General features: G+C 44.0%; 1 long non-coding RNA gene across 1 annotated transcript in view; it reads right to left on the bottom strand.

The window, feature by feature from the left end:
• The window catches only part of LOC134970132 (uncharacterized), a 30,843-nt gene extending 10,381 nt beyond the window's left edge, over positions 1-20,462 (bottom strand). Inside the window, exons 1-2 of the long non-coding RNA XR_010189683.1 lie at positions 20,193-20,462; positions 16,182-16,240 (exon numbers count right to left, since the gene is read on the bottom strand). This is a non-coding gene — a long non-coding RNA (uncharacterized LOC134970132). The remainder of the gene's footprint in view (positions 1-16,181; positions 16,241-20,192) is intronic.
• Between the last annotated feature and the right edge of the window lie 659 nt (positions 20,463-21,121).

Raw genomic sequence — 21,121 nt, 5'->3', positions numbered from 1 at the left:
AGAGGCAGCTCTTCTGCGGCCCGGCCTGTGACCCTTATGACGTGGTGTGACTCATAGGTCACAAACACCACGTCGCCATCCCGCCCGTGCTGCTCCGCTCCTCCCTCTCTTACCGCTGAGGGTGAAAAGGACTTTAAAAGGTTTGGGCCAATGCTTTTCTTTTTACTATAGAGCCAGTGCTTTTTTACTATGGGGGACAGTGTGTGTGCTTTTTTACTATGGTGGACAGTGTGTGTGTGGTGGCATTATTACAGGGGGACAGTGTGTGTGTGTGGTGGCATTATTACAGGGGGACAGTGTGTGTGTGGTGGCATTATTACAGGGGGACAGTGTGTGTGTGGTGGCATTATTACTACTACAGGGGGACAGTGTGTATGTGGTGGCATTATTACAGGGGGACATTGTGTGTGGTAGCATTATTACAGTGGGACATTGTGTGTGTGTGTGTGTGTGTGTGTGTGTGTGTGGCATTATTACTACAGGGGGACAGTGTGTGTGTGGTGGCATTATTACTACAGGGGGACAGTGTGTGTGTGTGGTGGCATTATTACAGGGGGACATTGTGTGTGTGGTGGCATTATTACTACAGGGGGATAGTGTGTGTGGTGGCATTATTACTACAGGCGGTCAGTGTGTGTGTGGTGGCATTATTATAGGTGGCAATGTGTGGGATTACTGTGGCAGACAGTGTGTTCAAATACTGTGGGGGCCAGTGCATTATTTTAAATACTGTTGGGGACAATGTGTGTGTTTTTTCCCCCTTGTGGACCAATAAATGTTTGTTTTATTTCCCCGTGTGTGTGTTGTTTTTCCGTGGTGTGCCTTGGCAATTTTCAGATCTTGTGCGGTGTGCCGCGAATTGAAAAAGGTTGAAAATCACTGCCATACCCAATAGGGGTGTGGCCACACCTGTAATCTGCAGCCAGTAAAAATGATTGCAAGTCTTGGAAGTGAACCCAAAATTGCAATTAATGTAGCTGGTAAATCATTAAACTTTCTTGTAGATACGGGGGCGGCCAAATCAGTGATAAATTCGACAGTGGGCATGAGAACCACTGGTAAGACAATTCCAGCCATGGGAGTAACGGGAGTAGTCCAGCACTACCCTGTTAGCAAACCAGCCGAGATTACAGTAGGGCCTTTGCACACCAAGCATTCCTTTTTGCTGGCGGCATCGGCACCGACTAATCTCCTGGGAAGAGATTTATTGTGTAAAATGGGGTGCATCATTTATTGTACTCCTGAGGGTGTATTCTTAGACATACCTGAGAATCACGCTCAGGAAGTACGAGACATGTTAGACTCCCCATCAAAATTAATGTCCCACACTGTTATGTTAAATAGGAATCCATCCCAGGTAGAAGAAATGACATCCCAAATACCAGAGTCACTGTGGACTAAAGATGGACAAGACACTGGATTAATGGCAAACGTAGCTCCAGTAGTTGTGCAAGTAAAAGATGGTAGGATAGCTCCAAAAATCCCACAATACCCTCTGAAGCCAGAGGTGGAGTTAGGAGTTTACCCAGTAATAGAGCGCTTGCTACAACAGGGCATTTTGGTAAGAACATCCAGCACTGCCAATAGTCCCATCTTCCCTGTGAAAAAGAGTGGGGGGAGGGGTTACAGGCTAGTGCAGGATCTAAGGGGGATTAACAAAATAGTTGAGAGTCAGTTCCCCGTAGTGCCAAATCCAGCTGTCATCCTTATGCAGATCCCTCCCACTGCGAAATTTTTCACTGTTATTGACCTCTGCTCCGCTTTCTTTTCGGTACCCCTGCATCCTGACAGCCAATATTTGTTTGCATTTACATACAGAGGAGTCCAATACACATGGACTCGATTACCACAAGGTTTCATAGATAGTCCAAGTATATTTTCCCAGGCTTTGCATGATTGTTTACAGTCTTTCCAACCAGAGAGTGGATCAGTATTGATACAGTATGTGGATGATTTACTACTGTGTTCAGATTCATTGGAAGCGTCCCTGAAGGATACGAAACAGCTCCTGTTTCATCTTTCAGACACAGGACACAAGGTTTCCAAAGACAAGTTGCAATTATGCCAAACTAAAGTAAAATATTTGGGACACTGTCTAACACAAGGACTGAGACACCTGACCGCTGATAGAATTCAAGCAATTAGAGACATGACTCTGCCACAAACCCAGCAACAGATCAGAACGTTTTTAGGAATGTGTGGGTATTGCCGTAACTGGATCCCAGGGTTTTCCATTCTAGCGTTACCTTTGCAGGAGATGGTCTCCTCAAACAAACCTGATCGGATTTCGCATACAGACGAATCCGAGATGGCATTTGAGAGACTTAAACAGTGCCTAACGCAGGCGCCAGCATTAGGTATGCCAGACTATGGGAAACCCTTTGAGCTGTACGGAACAGAAAGTGCTGGATGCGCGGCAGGCGTCCTTACCCAAAAGCACGGTGATGCCAGCAGGCCGGTAGCATACTACAGCGCTCAGCTAGATACGGTAGCGCGATCCCTCCCCACATGTTTGCGAAGCGTTGCTGCTATAGCATTGCTAGTAACGAAAAGCGAAGATGTAGTGCTAGGTCACAACCTCACAATTCATACACCACATGCAGTGTCAGCCTTGCTAAATTCTGCCCAAACCAGACACGTCTCATCAGCGCGGTTTACAAGATGGGAATTGGCACTAATGGCCCCCGTAAACATCACCATAAGGAGATGCAGTGCATTAAATCCTGCAACATATCTCCCAGGTGTGCCTGGACAGGCACAAAGGGTGGAGGATGAGAGTGGTGGGGAAGGAGGATTTAATACAAAGGATGACACACATGATTGTATGGAATATTTGACCCAAAATTTCACGGCAAGGCCTGACATCAGTGACAACCCACTAGAAGATGTAGACTTTACTTTCTACACTGACGGTAGTTGTCACAGACAGTCAGACTCGGGAGACTTGTGTACTGGATACGCAGTCGTAGATGACCAAGGCACCATAGAAGCAGAACCGCTAGGCCCACCTCACTCAGCCCAGGTTGCTGAACTGGTCCCCTAACCAGAGCATGTGAATTGGCTAAGGACAAGTCAGCCAATATCTACACCGATCCTAGATACGCCTTCGGGGTAGTTCAAGATTTCGGAGCCCTATGGCGCCTCAGAAATTTCATGACGGCAGCTGGTACACCGATAGCGCATGCAGCTCACATCAAAAGGCTTCTAACAGCGATACAGGAACCCGACAGAGTGGCTGTTATCAAGTGTAAAGCACACACATATAGCCAGGACCCAATATCACTTGGTAACAGCCGAGCAGATGAAGCTGCTAAGTTAGCAGCCGGTACACCCAGACAGACAGACACCACACAATTGATGGTATTCAATACCATCAACACACAGAAGTTGTGTGAGATGCAAAATTTGTGTTCCACACAGGAAAAGGCAGTCTGGAAGGCAAAAGGATATGGCCAGGAGTCCTCAGGACTCTGGACAGATGGACAGGGTAAACCAGTGGCCCCCAGAGCATATCTTCCATGTTTAGCTGAGGCAGCACACGGGCTGACTCATCTGGGCAAGGAGGGAATGTGTAAGTTGGTAAGAGCATATTGGTGCGCCCCAGGATTTTCATCTCATGCAGGTAAAAGAGCAATGTCATGCCTTACCTGTTTGAGAAAGAATATCGGAAAGGCAATACCAACAGAACCATCTCATATCCCACCTACAGGCGGCCCTTTCCAGGTAATACAGATTGACTTTATACAATTACCCCCTTGTCGAAATTTGAAATATGTACTTGTTTGTATAGATGTATTCTCAAATTGGGTCGAAGCATTTCCTGCGGCCACAAATACCGCTATGTTTACTGCTAAGAAAATTGTGCAGGAATTTGTATGTAGATATGGTATCCCTAGAATAATCGAAAGTGATAGGGGTACCCATTTTACAGGTGATGTCTTTCAAGGAATGTGTAAGTTGATGGGAATTGATAGCAAGCTGCACACTCCATACCGTCCACAGGCGAGTGCGAAGGTGGAAAGAGTGAACAGCACTATTAAAAATAAACTGAGCAAAGTTATGGCAGAAACAGGATTGACATGGCCAGAAGCTTTACCCATTGTACTATACAGCATCAGAACCACTCCCAGGTCCCCTCTTAATCTGTCTCCCTTTGAAATCTTGTTTGGTCGACAACCGCATGTTATGATTAACCCTCAGGATGATTTGAAGTGTAACAATGAAGTGACTGTAAAATACTTGATTAACATGAGTAAACAGCTAAGGAATCAAAATGATAATTTGAAGTTGGTGATTCCTGATTTACCAGATAGTAATTGTCATGACATTGAACCTGGGGATTATGTAATGATACGGAATTTTCTACGCTCAGGTTGCCTTATTGACAGATGGGAAGGACCATATCAAGTCTTATTGACTAGCACTACAGCATTGAAGGTTGCCGAGAGAGAGACTTGGGTTCATTCGTCCCATTGTAAGAAGGTTGCTGATCCAGAGAGGTCCCGTGATAAGGAACAGACGGTAGAGGAAGTTGTATCACTGGAGTGTCTGTTCCAGGAGGACTGAGGCGGCACCCGAGCATTGAAAATCACAAGATCGAAAGCAGTTGTCGATTCCCTGTTCCCTTTTATTGTTTTTCTCCACTTCCCATCCCATCTCCCTCAATTATTTCTTTCCCCCTTCTCATTTTTCTCCATTTCCTCCTCTAAGATGGACTTGCCCCAAGAGACTGTGATCCAGATTTTCCTGTTGACCATGATGTTGACCAGAGCAGTCTGTTCCGGCGAGAGTACCATGGAGGTCGAGAGAGGTTCTGGAATGGGTTCTGATGACAAAGGTGGAGGCGTAGTTTTCCAAGATCAACTTAACCAACAAGTAAAGGCGAGTATCAGAAAACGATCCGATAGCATTAACAATAGAAGGAATTGTGAAGGATTGTTAGCTGAAGAAAACTGTATCTGTAGACTCTGTGACAATGTAGTTGAGGATGGGTGCATCAAGAAATGCCAATCCAGTTTTAATATCCACATGGACCGGCATCCATTGAGTGACTATCACTCCTTAGTGGGTAGTGTGTTAAATCAAACAGATTGTTGGGTATGCTCTCAAGTACCTCAAGGTCATAGCAAATCAGGACTAGTACCATTTCCTTTAACGGTAGGGGAGGTACTTGAGCTAAAGGGTGGGAGACCGGTGGACAGGAGGTTTAATATCTCCAGTCCTCCTAGTTTGAAGCTCCACCAATATCATGTGGATAAGTCCCTAATATGTTTTAACATTTCCAATCCCCGAAAGCCGGGAAATTGGGAAGTGTCATGGAGTAACCAAACCATGACCTTTTCATATAGAGCAGATAGAATGCCTACAGATACAGAGCTTATACGCCACATAGCCAGTAGAGAAAAATCTTTCCGATATAGGTATACCCTAGGAAGTAGGATTACGAGAGTTGGAGAGGTATCACCAGGATACTGTGCACATATCGTACAAACTGATACGTGTACTAGACAGATGGGAGAATTAGGGTTAGGAGATTTCACATGGAAGATGTGTAATATGGTTATGTCCTACTCCGTCCCATATGTTCTCCCCGATGATGCATATTTCATATGCGGGAGGAAGGCGTATAAGTGGCTTGCCCCAAACTCAGAAGGGTTGTGTTATATTGGAAAAGTACTGCCTGAGGTAATGACTGTATCACATACTAAAATGAAAGATATTCACCGCAGTGTCCAAGCTCCTTATACTCACACTCATTACGAGCACGTAGTTAAACGGCACCTGATAGAAAGAACAGAGCATCCGGCCTCTGACATGATCCATGAATCCACCGGGATTCAGGTTCTACTCGCGTTAGACATCACTCGCACCGCCAGAGGAGTGTTGAATTATAAATACATATCTGCGCTCGCAAATTTGTTAGACAATATCACTGAAATGTATGACGACACTTTTAGGTATACCGGAAGGGAGCTTCAAGCTTATAAAACAGAACTGGTTCAGCATAGAATGGTTCTCAATTATCTCACGGCAGTGACAGGTGGATATTGTGTCACACTGGCAACGCAGTACGGCGTGAAATGCTGCACATATATTACGAATAGTACCGAGGATCCGGTCGAGGTCATAGACCAAAAGATGGATGACATTCTCCAATTAAAGTGGGAATTTCGCAGGAGACACAATCTCACCCTTGCTGCTGTGGGTAATGAGCTGACTGGTTGGGTGTCATGGTTGAACCCACGAAATTGGTTCTCTGGTTTAGGAGAATGGGCTCAAGGAGTCATAATGGATGTTGGGAAGTTTCTCCTATGTATCTTAGGTGTTGTCATATCGATTGGCTTGATATTTAGATGCGGTCAGGCTTTAATGAAGTGCAAACGTAGTACCAGGGTAATGAGTCTAAGGAGTGAGGAAATTGTAATTCCAATGGATTTGATCTATGACCCAACGGTAGAGACAATGATGTGATGAAAATGCGATTATACGGTCCGTTTCTTTCACCTGTTTTTCCGTTTTCTCCAAGGTAAAAAGACCCACTTGGACGAGGAATTTGATGATGACAACAGATGGATTAAAGAAGAAGTTTTGACAACCTTATACACAGATATTTGATGAACTATGCCATAGACCCCCAGTTTCCCTAGAAATTTTTAATTCACGCTAGCCCAACACTTTTGTAAGTCTATGGACATTGACAAAGCTTTTTGCCCGCACTTTCTGGCAAAAGCCCAAAGAAGACTGCATTCAACAGACACCAGACAAGACTTCAACCGACAAATGTTCATTAACCTGACATAGAATACCACTGCATTTACCATAATTGTTTCTTATCTTCATCTCTACAACCTTCAGGTAAAGCACACACATAGTCGATAGGGAATACCGGCACAGATATCAGCATTCACATATTCCCCCATTCATGTATCATCAACTAAAATGTGCTCCCCCATTTTGTTGCAACCAAAAGCCGAAGAGAGCTCGGTAAAGTTTGACAGCCCATCCACAGACCCTTAATACGGGATAAGAAGGAATTCAAATGTATACTTCGCAATACCTCGAAGCTTGATTTAAGACACGTACGGCACGATGATACATGACCCCCCAAACATGGATTCATACACACATGCTTCTACTATCTCACTAGGTCATACCCTTTTCCTACCTTCTCCTCTCCTCCCCTACCCAACCATAGAAATATTTACATATGACATATATTTTTCTCGTTTTGAAATGTTTTAGAAAGTGGCAGTTATTGGTGACTGCCAAAGGGTGGACTGTCAAAGTCAGAAAAATATCATGATGCACACTGCCATATTTGCACCTCATATGTGTCCTCGCTGCGCATGCGTGCGCTCTCCCGTGCGTGCGCATACCCGCTGTTATGTGCACCCGCAGGCGCACGGTATGCGCATTTACGGTAGAGTTTATGTGCGCCTAGCGTGCGACTCAATCGTTACATATTTTCACCATATAATGTATTTTGTAGATTATGGTCCCTTTGATAGAATCTGAAAGTTTAGTTAATGTAGCATGTTCATGGACAAGGAGATCCCTCTTTGTTTGATACGAAGGGTCAGACAAGGGTTATACAGTGGTGTTTAGTATCCATCGGAAGAGTATTTAATTAGCAATATTCCGGTGTTGGTTTGAAGCGGATTAATCGCTCGTGCGAATAGTTATGGACATAAGAAGTTTATGGACTTTTACTATATTTGCACTTTATTATCCATGCGGCGGGAAACCTAGTTTCCCACCCACCTGAGCAGTTGGAAATAGTCACAGCCCACCTGTATGAATCAACCTATGACCTTTTGTTATAATGCGAAGAGGAATTCCTGTGTCCAATGAACAATAAGAATATAGGACCATTGTACTGTATTATGTGTAGGGTATAAAAGGACAAGCCGATCTGGGCCAGCTCGCTATTCTCTTCAACGGTTCTCATTGCTGATAATCGGGAGCTGGATATCCAGAGGCGCATGCGATTGTTTCCCTAGAGCGTAAGTTTTCTCCGCAATCATATTGTTTTTCTTGTTATTGTGAGCCATATCTCTCTCTCTCTCTTCTCTTTCTCTCTCGTTCCTCTTATATAGTTATTGTACTACTATTGTATTTCATGTGTAGTTATCTGGTTAGGTAGTCTATGTTATATTGGTAGTGTATGACTTGTATTGTATTATTCTTTTTGAACGTTCATTCATTTCCTTAAAAGGCGTTAGACCCTTAGACCGGTATTGTGTGTTCATTATATTGCAGTGGGTAATAGGAGCGTCTCTATCGCTCAAACAGCTTTAGTGTAAACCCGTTTACACAGTGTTGCATTCTCATCTTATCACTACGCAAGGATTTACAGTATAAGTACATTGTTTATGGTATAGTTATAAAGGTTTAACATTGTGAGCGTCTGCGCCGCTGGTGATCTCCTCGTGGTCCCGAGCGTCCGCTACGCTAATAGCGAACCATTACGTTAGTCGGCAGCCAATAGCGTGCCTGCCTGCGATCTCTTGGCCGTAAGCGAACGTGACGCTCGAGCGTCTCGACTACGGCTAAGCGATTGTTACGCAACGTGCGTACCCTTACGGTATACCATACGTAAATAGCGTACAGTGTTCTTAGACCTCTTAAAGGGTTTTAAGTAAGATAAGTATTCAGCTTTAACATGACAGACAGACATACAGTGCTAACTTACCCTACTTATATACCACATAAACCAACGAACTGCACGTGCGGAGGCGGGACCCGGCCAGCGGCTCCATGGCGCGCAGAGGTGACGTGACCCTCGCTCCCGGAAGTCTACGGGCAACCAGAGATCACGCCCCACACAACGTCGTCACGTTGCCATGGAGACTCTAGACGCGCCTGACTCGGATAGAGGAGACGCTTTAGCATCCCCAGGACTACCGAGAAAGCCGGTGTCAGAGCTCCGGCAGTCTGCACACACTAAATTAAATCACGCACTTTAAAAAAACATACTGATCCTACTAAGTCAGATATGTTATTAAAAACAAATGCATTTCGGAAAACATAGTGTGCTAAACATAATATGGGGATATTATATAGGGTAACATCGAAAACCAATGCCATTCCGATGTGACCCACAGTGATTTAATTTAGTGTGTGCAGACCGCCGGAGCTCTGACACCGGCTTTCTGACACCCTTGCATGCATATTGGAACTAAGTGACTTTGCATACTTGATTTGATACACGGTTTTCCTAACATCTATACACGTTGTGGTATACATCATGGCACATGGAGGAATGCCCCCCCCCCCCCCCACAGTTCCTTTGGGGGAAATTATGAGCTATACAGATGAGCAGATTAACAACATTCTGTTTATAGAAGATCCACAATATGCTACTGCAATAGACACATGTGATGAATTGTACCAAACGCTGTATAAATACAAAAGACGTGAGACTGATTACACTATGCACGGCCTGACCCTGTCAGATTATTACAGGGACAAATATATACCACGTGTCAATCACACTTCTGTGAAATCAAACTGTCCACTTAGGAAGCAACACTGATTGACAATCAATTTCACACGCTGTTGTGCAAATGGAATAGACAACAGGTGGAAATTATAGGCAATTAGCAAGACACCCCCAATAAAGGAGTTGTTCTGCAGGTGGTGACCACAGACCACAGACCACTTCTCAGCTCCTATGCTTTCTGGCTGATGTTTTGGTCACTTTTGAAAGCTGGCGGTGCTTTCACTCTAGTGGTAGCATGAGATGGAGTCTACAACCCACACAAGTGGCTCAGGTAGTGCAGCACTTCCAGGATGGCACATCAATGCGAGCTGTGGCAAGAAGGTTTGCTGTGTCTGTCTGCGTAGTGTCCAGAGCATGGAGGTGCTACCAGGAGACAGGCCAGTACATCAGGAGACGTGGAGGAGGCCGTAGGAGGGCAACAACCCAGCAGCAGGACCACTACCTCCGCCTTTGTGCAAGGAGGAACAGGAGGAGCACTGCCAGAGCCCTGCAAAATGACCTCCAGCAAGCCACAAATGTGCATGTGTCTACTCAAACGATCAGAAACAGACTCCATGAGGGTGGTATGAGGGCCCGACGTCCATAGGTGGGGGTTGTGCTTACAGCCCAACACTGTGCAGGACGTTTGGCATTTGCCAGAGAACACCAAGATTGGCAAATTCGCCACTGGCGCCCTGTGCTCTTCACAGATGAAAGCAGGTTCTCACTGAGCACGTGACAGACGTGACAGAGTCTGGAGATGCCAAGGAGAACGTTCTGCCGCCTGCAACATCCTCCAGCATGACCGGTTTGGCAGTGGGTCAGTAATGGTGTGGGGTGGCATTTCTTTGGGGGGCCGCACAGCCCTCCATGTGCTCACCAGAGGTAGCCTGACTGCCATTAGGTACCGAGATGAGATCCTCAGACCCCTTGTGAGACCCTATGCTGGTGCGGTTGGCCCTGGGTTCCTCCTAATGCAAGACAATGCTAGACCTCATGTGGCTGGAGTGTGTCAGCAGTTCCTGCAAGACGAAGGCATTGATGCTATGGACTGGCCCGTCCGTTCCCCAGACCTGAATCCAATTGAGCACATCTGGGACATCACGTCTCGCTCCATCCACCAATGCCACAGACTGTTAAGGAGTTGGCATATGCTTTAGTCCAGGTCTGGGAGGAGATCCCTCAGGAGACCATCCGCCACCTCATCAGGAGCATGTTCAGGCATTGTAGGGAGGTCATACAGGCACGTGGAGGCCACACACACACTACTGAGCCTGATTTTGACTTGTTTTAAGGATATTACATCAAAGTTGGATCAGCCTGTAGTGTGTTTTTCCACTTTAATTTTGAGTGTGACTCCAAATCCAGACCTTCGTGGGTTAATAAATTTGATTTCCATTGATAATTTTTGTGTGATTTTGTTGTCAGCACATTCAATTATGTAAAGAACAAAGTATTTAATAAGAATATTTCATTCATTGAGATCTAGGATGTGTTATTTTAGTGTTCCCTTTATTTTTTTGAGCAGTGTATGTATATATATATATATATATATATATATATCAGGTTTCTGTACTGTGACAATAAATGGCAATTGATTGATTACTTCAAACAAGTAGAGATTTTGGAAACTATCAATGTTCCTGAAACAATGTTTAGGGCTAAACAAAATTTGGTGACCAATGTTAAAATTATTGATACTGCCAATATTGTATTTCTCAATGTCCCATCCTTACAGGTAACGTGCAATTGCCTAAAGTTTAGGAGCAGCATGTCTAGTAAAGCAGAGGTACTGCAGACAGGGCAAGCGGGGGGAGCTGGCCAGGACATATGAATATACATGTGCAGTTGTATATAACATATGTCCTGGCTTCCTTTCTTGGGATTCAGCAGCCGCCGCAGCATGGAACACCCTACTCAACATGTCAATCGACATTTAGCCTGACCCGGACTCCCATTGGCTGGTTTCACAGGAGACTGTGGCTGGTTTCACAGGAGTCCGTGGGCTAAATGTGTTCCATGCTCATGCAGCTGCTGATTCCGGTTGAAGGAAGCCAGGACATATGTTACATACAACTTCACATGTATGTTCATATGTGCTGGCCAGCTCCCCCTGCACACTTTGGACAGCGCTGCAGCTGAGGTGTAGTAGCAGTGCCTTTAGTGGGTGTGGTCATTTTGTGGAGGTGTGGCCATTCCCCCATAACCAATAAAGCAGCCTCCTTGGACCCAACACAGCTCAGCACACAGCAACGTGTGCTGGGGAGAGAGAGGCAATGGTCACTGGCAGGTGAGAAGTGTGTGGGCAGTGGGAGATGGACTCTAGCCCCTGCCAGCCTTTCCAACTAGCCTGGGCCTGGGTAACAGTGACGTGCAGTCAGGGTAGGCAGGAGAGGTAAAGCCTTACCTGTCATACTCCAGTATATTCCAGAGTTTTGACTATAAAAATTATTCGAACAATACAAAGAAGATATTTATAACTTCTGAATATCATCTTTGTATTATTCATATTAGGGATGTGCGCCGACCCAAATCTCGGGTTTTGGGTTCTTGTTTTGGATCTGTATCTCCTTTGTGTTTTGGATCTGTGTTTGATTAGGATCTGTATTTTTTTTTTAATCATAAAAATAGCTAAAATCACAGAATTTGGGGGTGTTTTTGTTCCTAAAGTATTATTAACCTCAATAGCATTAATGTCCACTCATTTCCGGTCAAGTTTGACCACCTCACAGCTCACAATATTGTTTTCATCCAGTTTAGGCCAAAAGGTTGCACCGAGGTAGCTGGATGACTAAGCTAAGCGACAGCAGTAGGCACTTAATCTTCCAACATCTAGGAAAACAGAATGGCACTGCAGTGGCAGACAGGGTGGCAGTTTAATAAATGATACAAATGTTTGTTGTCTACACAAGTAGACAGTCAGCAATTCTCCAAACAGCACATAGGGCCTAATTCAGACCTGATCGTAGATGTGCTAAATTTAGCACATCTACTATCAGTTACACAGACATGCGGGGGGGACACCCAGAACAGGGCTAGTCCGCCCCGCATGTCAGGCCCTAACCCCCCGCACAAGTACAAAAGCATCACACAGCAGTGGTGCTTTTGTACTTCATGAGTAGCTCCCTACCGGCGCAGCTCCAGCGTGCAGGCAGGGAGCTACCCGTCGCTATCCAGGTCGCAGCGGCTGCGCGTTATGTCATGCAGCAACTGCGGCCCTCCCCCCAAAAAATGGTGGCCAAACACCGCCGGCACACCCCCTCCCGCCAAGCAACTGCCTCTGCCTGTCAATCAGCAGAGGCGATCGAAGGGCTGAGATGGCCGTTGGCTGTCTGGCATGCGCCAGCGCACTGCAGCGCATGCGCAGTTCAGACCTAATTGGCTCCTGTGCGGAAATGCACAGCAGCGATCAGGTCTGAATTAGGCCCATGATGCAAAGAAAAGAGGTACAAGATGAAATTGTCCTTGGGCCCACCCACCCACCCACTAGGAATAGTAATTAAACACTGTGGTTTAATTTCACTAGCAGTGTTGCACAATACGTTTATGAATAGGAAATAAAATATATTACTGTGGTACCACCTTCACCCACGGTGTCATACAATATGTGTGTGCATCAGAAATAGTAATCGAACACTGCAGTTGACCTTCGCCAACAGTGTTGCACAATACGTGTATGAGTATGAAATAATAATATACTGCAGTCTGACCAACAGTGTCCCAGTACTTATGAATATAAAATAAAAATGGTATAGTACATTGGGGTACAGCACAAACAAAAAACATTTTTTTTTAATAATTATATTTTTAGGCTTTTTGTTTTTAGCTTTTTTTACTTTAATTTTACAAGTTGATGTTTTCCAGGTCTTCTCACAGAATCACAAGTGAATTAATTAGCTCCACCTGTGGATGTTTTAAAATGTGTCAGTGAGTAATGACTACACCTGTGCTCCTGCTAGGTGACCTGGAAAACATGAGCTGTGTGGGGTCCTTAGGATCAAGTTTGAGAACCACTGTATTATTCTAATAATTTTATAGTCAAAACTCACCACCATATCATATATATGTGTGTCTGGCTGTGATACTAGCCAATGCCTCCCCTACTATTGACCTCATCGCACCTCTCTGGTAATTAGTACCTGCTCCCTTCCCACTCAACACCCTTGACTGCAGATCTACATACAAAGCATAGAGTCCTAACAAACTCAAACTTTATTTTTTTCCACACCTTCTTCCAACCCCTCTGTTCTATCAGTTGCCCGAGTTAGCCAGAGGTGCGGATTCACAGCTGTAATCAGATGGGTTTTTTAAAGCGGCAATCGCGTACAAGGAAAAACCATGCCTTGTACGTGATTGTCGCTTTAAAAAACCATCCGAGTCAGCCGAGAACCTGCACCTCTGGCCAACACAGACTTCATTACATCTGGCCCATAGGGGTAAATTTACTAAGATGGGAGTTCTATTTAAGATGGAATGTTGCCCATAGCAACCAATCAGATTCTACTTCTCATTAATCTAGCACCTTCTAGAAGATAATAATTGGAATCTGATTGGTTGCTATGGGCAACATCCCATCTTAAATAGAACTCGCATCTTAGTAAATTTACCCCATAGAGTCTGTACTGCCTTCCTACCAGTGCAAATTATGTCCACTTTCCCTACAAAATACAGGTAAAGTGGTGATAGAGTAAGTTGTTCCACCATTGCCCTGTGTTCTAGTTCTATGATTTTTTTTGTGCCTTAAAAATAAAAGATAATAATAATAATAATAATAATAATAATAATAATAATAATAATGTTAAGACACTAATGAACTCACTCCCACAAAAAATTTTTATTGTGTTGGAAAGTAATAACAAGACCCATGACCTATAACCATGGCCATAGGAAGCTGGGTTGTGGCTGTAACAAGTGCTGCTCCATGCCCTGCTCTCCTCTTTCATGGCCTCTGAGCATTGCACTCAGTGGGTAAGAGGGGGCACAGTGGGCTCTCATCTGCATGACTGTGGACATATGTACAAAACATTATGAGACAGGGTCTCTGTACAAGACTGACCACACTCCTTGGGCCCCCTGCTCTCCCAAAAATTGCAGACCTGGGCCCCAGTACTTTTTCCTCACCCAGGAGAGCATAATGGGGGTCTGAAGAGAGTCGTTTTCATTACTGGAACATTACTACAAAATTTTCTATAGTTCCCAGTGTTCAAACACTGTTTGTCAGTAGAGAGGTTATAATTTATAAGACCTATAGCAGTCTGCCTTTCCTTTAAAGCTTTACAGACTTAGGATGGGATGTACAGTACTAATGAGAAAATGTGATCAAAACTTCAAAAACTGCGTTTTCAGAGGTTTGACCGCATTTCCCGTTTGTACAAAGCTCCATAAATTTTTGCTTGTACCCTATAGACAATGCCATGTATATATGGCATAGTCTAATAGAAGCCCATAGGCTTCTAATTGCATATTTCTCTGAGTGGTATCCAATAGGATCACTTTCAGTGTCCCCTGTGGCTCGCGCATGTGCAGAAGGACTCCCGGGTCATAAACTGCAAAAGACAGCTCTTATTGGAACAGCTGTTCTTTGCTATTTTAATTGCAGTTGTACATTTCTAATGGCATTATTCACGCCACTAAGCATGCAATACGTGGTGTAATGTATTGCATTCAAAATGCGATGCATGAAATATCCTGCCCTTAGAGGAACTCTGATGCCTTCAGGTCTTCAACTATAGGTGGTAAAGGCTTATCAATCTAAGGTATAATTTAGGTTTAGAGATGGACAGGACGCTAATACCCCTTCTTCCACTGCTGCAATAAATCAGGTCTTAGCCAGGTCTACCTGTGTCGCGGGTCAGTAGAAAAGGGTCCCTGAAAAATAACAGTACTGGGTCCAGTTACCTGGGAACAGTTAATGGGTCCAGTTGCCTGGGAATCCAACCTGGGTAGCTACCAGTGCCGGACCTGGGAAGGCCCAGTGCAAACTGGTGACCCAGGTCATCCAACCTTTGTCCCGTTAAATCCATGGCTCACCGGTGCTCGGAGATGATGTCATCTCCAAGTGCCAGCAGAGGGAAGACCTGCCACTAACCTGGATCCAGCCTGCAGTGTGAACAAAGTTTCAAGCCGCTGTGACACAAAATAAAACCCGTGTTCAATTACCCAGGTCGAAACTGAGTTTTGGGTGGAAAAGGGGTATAAGTAGAAGATATACAGTATCAGATGTATAAGGTGAATTTTGGATACCAAATGACAGATGAGCATAGCCAAGACTGACAGACAGGAGCTTGTAACCAAGCAGACAGATATTATAATAATTGCTTTCAAATCTATCTATCTATCTATCTATCTATCTATCTATCTATCTATCTATCTATCTATCTATCTATGGACACATTCTGGAGAAAAGTGCTAAATATATACAATTATTATCATCTATCTTCTATATAGCGATCTGTCTGTCTGTCTGTCTGTCTGTCTATCTGTCTGTTGTGACTGTACAATGACAAATCCTTACAAAATAATATGGTCATGAGAAGATGACAAAACATTGATTGAGTTCAAAACATCAGGTGAGTATAAGGCACATAGTTTAGTCATAGATTAATAATCCAAAGTACAAATAGTTCTTAACAAATTGGAAAAACATACTGACCATATTAACAAACTGAGGATCAAAGTTCCAATAGAATTTGTCACTTACATTTTTTTGCAGTGATACACAACAGTGGACTTTGGACTACTCATGTGTACTCAGCAGAACTATGAATAACAAAATGTACAATTAATACATTAAAAATATTAACAGAATAGAATGCAGGAGGGAAGTGGGAATAGATAAGTCACAATCATGTTTGTCTCAGACATTATTCATATGCCACATATATGCACGTTTGTCATAAAAAATTGTACTTATTTAGACACAAATATAAACTGTACATACTGGAGAGAATATACAAAGTTGCACTGCAATTTTTTTTTACCCAGCTACATGGTAAATTCAGAAACAAAAAACACTACTTTTAAAAATGGAAATTCGTTTTTGATAAGTAGATTCTAAAAATGTATTTTCCTATTTAACATAACAAAGAAGTGTTTGGCACCAAAATGAAAGGGTGTAAAAAGTATTCACTAAACAATATATATATATATATATATATATATATATATATATAATTCATTTTCCCTTTTTAATTTAATAAATGTAAGTGGAACATCTGTGTGAAGATATCATGCCTGGATGGTATCGGGATCCCGGCGCTTGGTATGCCGGCGGTCAAAATGTGGAGAATCTGACACCAGCATTGGATCCCGGCGTCGGTCTAGTATCCCAGCGTCGGTATTCCAACTGCCAGCATCCCGACTGCTGGTATACTGACCAGATCCGTAAGCATCTATGTAGTATTCCCAGAGAGGTGACACCCCCTCCAAAGGACTGTCTATGGTGAATAGAAGATGTCCTCTAAGAGGGAGCGCTCTGTACCATATTCTTAGACACGTGAGTAATTAGAGACATGGGGCTAGATTTACTAAGCAGCAGCTTTTCATAGATTCCTGATGGTATAGATTGTTAGATTTCAAATGGCAATAATAAGAAATGGAAAACCTAACGTGCTATATTATTATCAAATTATTGTCATTTTAAATCCTATGGTCAAAACCTCAGTGCCCATTATGCAGGGAAGTTATGGGTACTGGAAAGAATGTCTTGGTGCAATACAGCCAGACAAGAGTGCTATAATATACTGTATGGTGTAATTCAGACCTGATTGCTGCTGTGCGTTTTCGCACAGCGGGCAATCAGATCTGAACTGTGCATGCATATGCACCACAATGCACCGGCGCATCGGACGATTGCACCAGGCATTGGTGCCTAGCTACGGGATGGTGTGAAAAAAGCGATCGCATGGGTGATTGCAAGGTGATTGACAGGATGAGGCTGTTTGTGGGTGGCAAGTGACCGTTTTACAGGAGTGTTCGGAAAAAAGCAGGCGGGCTCAGGCGTTTACCCTTTGCGTTTGCCCTTTGCTAAGTACTTGGTTAAACGAGGAAGTGGTCCGAGAGAGACTAAGTAAAACTAAGATAAATAAATCTCCTGGGCTGGATGGACTACACCCCAGGGTTCTTATGGAACGTAACTCAGAGCTATCAAGGCCCCTATATTTGATTTTCAGTAAGTCAATTACATCAGGAATTACAGTATACCAAAGGACTTGCGTACAGCAGAGGTAGTCCCAATATTTAAAAAGGTAATTAAAACTCATCCCGGCAACTATAGACCGGTAAGTTTGACATCAATAGTGGGGAAAATACTGGAAGGTATATTAAGGGATAGTATACTAGAGTACTTAGATACCTCCAAGGTTATTAATAGGCACCAACATGGTTTTGTGAAGGACAGGTCATGTCAAAGTAACTTAATAAGCTTCTACGAGAAAGTGAGTGATAATATTGATCAGGGTAAAGCAGTGGATGTGATCTTTTTGAACTTTGCTAAGGCCTTTGACACAGTGCCACATAAGAGACTAATTTTCAAATTGAAAGAGCTTGGGGTGGAAAACACTGTTTGTAATTGGGTAAGTAATTGGCTGTACAACAGAAAACAGCGAGAGGTGATAAATGGGATGTTTTCTGAATGGGCCTCAGTGCTTAGTGGAATACTGCAGTGTTCAGTACTCGGGCCATTGCTGTTTAACATATTCATTAATGACCTGGGATTGGGCCTAGAAAGCACAGTGTCAATTTTCACAGACGACACTAAACTGTGTCAAGTAATTAATTCAGACAAGGATGTTGAGTCTCTGCGGAATGATTTATCCAGACTGGAGGTCTGGGCAGACAAATGGAGAATGAGTTTCAATTTACAAAAATTAAAATTTATTCACTTTGGGACTAAGAATAATCGGGCAGCCTATGAATTAAATGGGGAAAATGTAGGGATAACCGTAGTTGAAAAGGATTTGGGAGTGCTCATCGATAATAGACTTAGTAGCAGTACGCAATGTCAAAATGCAGCAACAAAAGCAAATAAAGTGTAAGCATGCATAACACGGGGAATGGAGACAAGGGATGAGAGTGTAATCCTGCCACTGTATAAATCTTTGGTACGGCCACACCTGGAATACTGTGTACAATTCTGGGCACCACACTATAAAAAAGATATCTTGGAACTCAAAAGGGTTCAGAGGCGAGCCACCAAACTGGTTAAGGGGTTAGAGGCACTGAATTATGAGGAAAGACTAACAAGGTTAGAATTGTTTACACTGGAAATGAGGAGACTGAGAGGGGACATTATTAACATTTATAAATACATTAAGGGACAATACAAGGACTTATCAGACAAACTGTTTATCAAAAAAACGCTACACAGGACACAAGGACACCCCCTGAGGTTAGAAGAAAAAAAAATTCATACACAACGGAGGAAAGGGTTCTTCACAGTAAGAACAGTAAAGATCTGGAATTCCCTAACAGAGGAGGTAGTAATGGTGGACTCACTAAATAAGTTCAGAAATGGATTAGATAAATTCCTAACTGATAGAAATATCCAAGGCTACAGCATCTAAGTGATATATATTATATAATACAGGTTGAACTCTGTCTTTTTTCAACCTCACCAACTATGTAACTATGTAACTATGTGTGGAGTTAGGGTGTCTGATGTCAGCTCCTGCCCCAATTACCAGGAAACCATTGCAGCGGCTGAGTAAGTCCTGGGCTGAGCAGAGACTGCAGAAACTGATGTTTGTGCAGCTCTGCTACAAATGCGATCGCACACGTGCACACACCATATACTTACCATCCCCCTGTAGGCGACAACTATCTGATCGCAAGGATGCAGAAAACGTACCCTAGCGATCAGGTTTGAATTACCCCCATAGTTAGGAGGGCCACATCAAAGAGGGTAGTCAGTTGAGCTATGATCGCTGGACCCAGAACAAGTCATGATGATACACTAGAGGATATGCACTATTTGTGATGTATGTGTATTGCCAGTCACAACACTGTTCACATCTTTAGGTGTAATCACCTCTGTCCACATGGTTGCACCTCTGGTCGCAAATACTGGATCAAATTCTGCTATAGGTTTGGTTGCCTGCATCAGAGCAAATGCAAACTGCACATCTGGTTGTGATGCATACAGTACATCACAATTTCACTCCAACCTGGCAAGTATTTGGATCCTATATCAGGATATATCAGCACATGTCAGCGAGTAAATACATACATAGTTGTTTAGGGAGGAAGCAATCTGCTACCCCATGAAATGTTGTGATATACAGATGATGCCTCTGCTCCTATTATTTTTACCCTTTGTGTTTAAACACCCCTTCCAGGGCAGTTTCTAGCCAATTTGGTTCCCAGTGCGAGATTTAAAAATGCCCCTTCCCCCCATTGACATAATAAAATGCACCCACCCACCCCCCTCCATAGACATAAAAAAAATACAAATCCGCACTCGTCGAAGGCGCGCACATGCTCCCGGCAAGGGGCAGGGCCTTGTTAAAATGGGCATGGTCTCACCTGAAAAGACTACCTTACAACCCAGTTTTTGACCCTGCACCAACAGATCATGGCCACCACATGGTAAAATAATAAATTCCACCATATTAAGCCCCACACAGTAATGCCCCCTGCACCATATTATGCCACACACCGCAATACCCTTAATACATTATTCCCTACAGTAAACTTCTAATTACTTTTAAATTACCTGCTTATAGCCAAGGGTTTCATGCGCTGGGTGTCATGCTGATTGCCAGGGGTTTCATGCTCTGGGTTCCATGCTGGTTCAAAGTGTTTTCATGCTCTGGGATGGGTGTCATGCATTGCCAGGGCTGTGTAATGCCAGTTGCCAGGGCTGTGTAATGTCAGTTGCCCTGGCTGTGTAATGCCAGTTGCCAGGGTTGTGTAATGCCAGTTGCCAGGGCAGTGTAATGTCAGTTGTCCTGGCTGTGTAATGCCAGTTGCCAGGGCTGTGTAATGCCAGTTGCCAGGGCTGTGTAATGTCAGTTGCCCTGGCTGTGTAATGCCAGTTGCCAGGGCTGTGTAATGCCAGTTGCCAGGGTTGTGTAATGCCAGTTGCCAGGGCTGTGTAATGTCAGTTGCCCTGGCTGTGTAATGCCAGTTGCCAGGGTTGTGTAATGCCAGTTGCCCTGGCTGTGTAATGCCAGTTGCCAGGGTTGTGTAATGCCAGTTGCCAGGGCTGTGTAATGCCAGTTGCCAGGGCTGTGTAGTGCTCTTTAGGGGTGTTTACCAAATTCCGGTAGGAAGTTCATCACTTGTGCTCCACTTTTGGTGACATGTTTCAATGTCACTGTTTCAAGAACGGCATCCAGATAAGGCGATACCATGATTATTTGTTTGCTGGGAACAGAACTACCATCACTTTGGTGAAGGTTCTTGAAGAAGTGGACAGTCCGAATGATAGATACATGAACTGCAGGGGGAAACCAAGCATGAAGTATCTATGAACCTGGTGATGCTGAGCTATAGAATGTGGAGATACTGTGCACATATTAGGGAAGCCTCCTTCCTTTATAGCCTGGACATTGGACTGTACTCAGGGAGATGCCCGCCAGCAGCAGGGAGATGCCCATCAGCATCTACCTCTTCTGCTCGCCGATTGCTCAGTCTCTGAGT

This window comes from Pseudophryne corroboree, chromosome 11, assembly GCF_028390025.1.
Source record: "Pseudophryne corroboree isolate aPseCor3 chromosome 11, aPseCor3.hap2, whole genome shotgun sequence".
Classification (NCBI taxonomy): domain Eukaryota; kingdom Metazoa; phylum Chordata; class Amphibia; order Anura; family Myobatrachidae; genus Pseudophryne; species Pseudophryne corroboree.
The sequence above is the reverse complement of the archived record's forward strand: the minus strand, read 5'-3'. Positions and strand labels throughout refer to the sequence as shown.